Source organism: Rhincodon typus, chromosome 5 (genome assembly GCF_021869965.1).
Source record: "Rhincodon typus isolate 14 chromosome 5, sRhiTyp1.1, whole genome shotgun sequence".
Classification (NCBI taxonomy): Eukaryota; Metazoa; Chordata; class Chondrichthyes; order Orectolobiformes; family Rhincodontidae; genus Rhincodon; species Rhincodon typus.
Window position 1 is genome coordinate 85,872,559 of NC_063336.1, and position 4,562 is coordinate 85,877,120.

Consider the following 4,562-nt stretch of genomic DNA (forward strand, 5'->3'; position numbering starts at 1 on the left):
AGCAGACTGGGGAGTGTATCCTGCAGTTGGATTCGCGGTGAAGCAGATTGGGGAGTGTATCCTGCAGTCTTTATCATGGTGAAGCAGAATGGTTGTATCCTGCAATTGGCATTTCGGTGAAGCAGACCAAGGAGAGAATCCTACAGTCAGTTCTTATTGAAGAAACAATAAAGGTGGCATTACAGAAAATCTATAACTTCATTAGCTATTAATAAACAGCTGTTAGAAACTATCTGTAAATTGCTATGGATTTTTGATAACCAGCACAGACATGATGAGCCAGAGAACCTCTTTCTGTGCTATAAAAACTCGTTGACTCCATAAATTAGCAAAGTGTATTATTAAGCATCAGAAATTAATGGAGATCAGGACCGCAATAATAAAGTAATATAAGTAAGCCAAAGGAGGGTAAAGAGAGCAAAGCTGAGGTAATGGAAGTAAATTTATGACGAGGATTGGCAGGGGAGTTCAGTCCTGTGTGTTGCATGGCTTGCAGTACATGAGAAATCTTAGACACTCCTGGCAGTGTGGATAACCACATCTGCAGGAAGTTCCTTCAGATCAACCAGCTTGAGTGCCAGGTTTTGAAGCTTGGCACAGTTACGTGTATAGTGTGTTTTGAGATGTATTCACCTCACAGCTTAATGAAGTGCAGTCAGAGAGTGAATGAGTGACTACCAGTCAGAAGGGTAACAGACAAACTGTCAGGAAAGCCCAAAGTGAATCTCACTCAAGAACTGATTTGTTTTCGTGTTAGTAAGCAGTGGGAGTGCTGCTTCCTCTGGGGAGTGCAGTTAGAGGCACACTGCACAAGGGGACAGCAGAAAAAGCTAGTGAACAATAGTGGTAAAAGTTTCAGTAATGAGGGGTACAGACTGGTGTTGCTGTGGTTGCAGGTGTCACTGCAGTATGGTGTTGCCTCCCTGGGACCGGGTCAAAGATATCATTGAACAGCTACAGAGCATGTTGGAGAGGGAGAGTGAACAGTCAGAGACAGTTGCTCACATTGGTACCAACAACAACCGAAAAACAGACAAGGACTCGTGACAAGAGTTTCGGGCTCTGGGTAGCAGATTAAAAAGCAGGGCCTCAAAGATTTTTGTCTCTGAATTACTCCTGGTGCCAAGTACGAGTGAATACAGGAAAAGACAGAATCAGTGAATGTGTGGCTGAAGAGTTGGAGCAGAGGAAGACCATAAGACCATAAGACAGAGGAGCAGAAATTAGGCCATTCGGCCCATCGAGTCTGCTCCGCCATTCAATCATTGCTGATAAGTTCCTCAACCCCATTCTCCCACTTTCTCCCCGTAACCCTTGATCCCCTTGATTATCAAGAACCTATCTATTTAAGTCTTAAATGTACTCAATGACCTGGCCTCCACAGCCTTCTGCGGCAGTGAATTCCATAGATTCACCACTCTCTGGCTGAAGAAGTTTCTCCTTATCTCCGTTCTAAAAGGTCTTCCCTTTACCCTAAGGCTGTGCCCTCAGGTCTTATTCTCTCCTACCAAAGGAAGCATCTTCCCAACATCCAGTCTGTCCAGGCCATTCAGTATTCTGTAAGTTTCAATTAGATCCCCCTCATCCTTCTAAACTCCAATGATTATAGCCCCAGAGTCCTCAAATGTTCCTCGTGTGTTTAGCTTTTTATTCCTGGGACCATTCTCGTGAACCTCCTCTGATCCCACCCCAGGGCCAGTATATCCTTCCTGAGATATGGAGTGCAAAACTGCACACAATACTCCAAATGTGGCCTGACCAGAGCCTTATAAAACCTCAGTTGTACATCCCTGCTTTTATATTCAAGTCCTCTCAAAATAAATGCCAACATTGCATTTGCCTTCCTGCCTACTGACTCAACCTGCAAGTTTACCTTGAGAGAATCCTGCACGAGAACTCCCAAGTCTCTTTGCACTTCAGACTTCTGAATTTTCTCCCCATTTAGAAAATAGTCCATGCTTTTATTCCTCTTACCTCACACTTTCCCACGTTGTACTCCATCTGCCATTTCTTTGCCCAATCTCCTAACCTGTCCAAATCCTTCTGCAGCCTCCCCACCTCTTCAAAACTACCTGTCCCTCCATCTATCTTTGTATTGTCTGCAAACTTAGCCAGAATGCCCACAGTTACTTCATCTAGATCATTAATGTATAAAGTGAAAAGTTGTGGTCCCAACACTGACCCTTACGGAACACCACTTGTCACAGGCTGCCATCCTGAGAAAGACCCACTCTCTACTTTCTGCCAGACAGCCAATCTTCTATCCATGCTAGCACCTTGCCTCTAACACCATGGACCCTTATCTTACTCAGCAGCCTCCTGTGCAACACCTTGTCAAAGGCCTTCTTGAAGTCCAAGTAGATAAAATCCATTGTCTCTCTTTGGTCTATCCTGCTCGTTACTTCCTCAAAGAATTCTAGCAGATTTGTCAGGCATGACCTTCCCTTGATGAAACCATGCTGACCTTAACCTATTTTACTATACACTTCCAAATTTTCAGAAATCTCATCCTTTACAATGGGCTCCAAAATCTTACCCACGATCGAGGTTAGACTAATCGGCCTGTAATTTTCCGTCTTTTGCCTTACTCCCTTTTTAAACAGGGGTGTCACGTTAGTGATTTTCCAGTCCTCTGGGACCCTCCCTGACTCTAGCGATTCCTGAAAGATAACCACTAATGCTTCCACTATCTCTTCAGCTATCTCCTGTAGAACTCTGAGGTGTAGTCCATCTGGTTCAGGTGATTTATCCACCTTCAGGCCAATCAGTTTTACTAGCACCTTTTCCTTGGTGATGGCCACCATACTCAGCTCTGCCCCCTGACTCTCTTGAATTTTTGGGAGATTACTCATGTCTTCCACTATGAAGACTGACGCGAAGTAATTATTCAGTTCCTCAGCCAATTCCTTGTTCCCCACTACTGTCTCTCCACCGTCATTTTCCAGTGGTCCAATGTCCACTTTTGCCTCTCTTTTGCCCTTTATATATCTAAAGAAACTCTTACAGTCCTCATTTATATTACTGGCTAGCTTACCCTCATATTTAATCTTCTCCCTCCTTACATCTTTTTTTGTTGCCCTTGTTGGTCTTTGTTAGCTTAGCAGTCCTCTGGTTTCCCACTGCCCTTCGCCACATTATATGCTTTCTCTTTTGCTTTTATGCTATCCCTGACTTCCTTAGTCAGCCATGGTCGCCTCATGCTCCCTGTACCATGCTTCTTTTTCCTAGGGATGAATTTTTGCTGCGTCTCCTGAATTACTCCCAGAAGCTCCTGCCATTGCTGTTCCACTGTCTTTCCTGCTAGGCTCCTCTTCCAGTCAATTCTGCCCAGCTCCTTCCTCATATCTCTGTAGTCGCCTTTATTCAGCTGTAATACCATTACCTCTGATTCTATCTTCTCCCTCTCAAATTGCAGAGTAAATTCTATCATATTATGATCACTGCCTCCTAAGGGTTCCTTTACCTTAAGCTTCCTTATCAAGTCTGCCTCATTGCACAACACTAAATCCAGTATTGCCTGTTCCCTTGTGGGCTCCACCACGAGCTGCTCCAAAAAGCCATCTCGTAGACCTTCCACAAACTCCTTTTCTTGCAATCCACTACCAACATGATTTTCCCAGTCTACCTGCATATTAAAATCCCCCATGATCACTGTGACTTTGCCTTTCTTACACACCTTTTCTATCTCCTGGTGTACCTTGCACCCCAGCTCCTGACCACTGTTTGGAGGCCTGTACACAACCCCAACTATGGTTTTTTTACCTTTGTGGTTCCTCAGTTCTGCCCACACAGATTCTACACCATCTGACGCTACATCGTTTCTTCCTATTGATCTAATTTGATTTCTCACTAATAAGGCAAACCTAACCCCTCGGCCCACCTGCCTATCTTTTTGATAGGATGTATATCCTTGGATATTCAGTTCCCAATCTTAATCCCCTTGCAGCCACGTCTCCGTGATGCCTACCACGTCATACCTGCCAATTTCAATCTGCACCACAAGCTCATTTACCTTATTCCTTATACTGCGTGCATTCAGATATAACACCTTCAGTCCTATATTAACCCTCCCTCTTCTCATTGTCATTCGTTTTTCCAGTGTTTGATTGCTAGCCCTTTCCAAACATTCTATCCTATTTGTGTCTGTGCTGGAGACTTTAATAGCCTTTCCTATGTTTTCCTTCCCTGTCAATTCTTTCATATTGTTCCATGTAGTTGAATCCACCACTGCGGATGTTAACCTGCTGCTTTGTTTCCCACTGGGGCAAATTTCACCATTCTCTCCCCCCCCCCCCCCCCCCCCCCCCCCCACTTTCTAGTTTAAAGTCCTGTTGACCAGCCTATTTACCCTTTTTGCTGGAACATTGATCCCAGCTCAGTTCAGGTGGAGACCGTCCCAACGGTACAGATCCCTCCTGTTCCAATACTAATGCCAGTGCCTCATGAAAAGGAACCCCTCTTTCCCGCACTACTCTTTTAGCCACATGTTTATTTCTCTTATTCTCGTGTCCCTGTGCCAATTTGCACGTGGCTAGGGCAGTAATCTGGAGATTATAACCCTT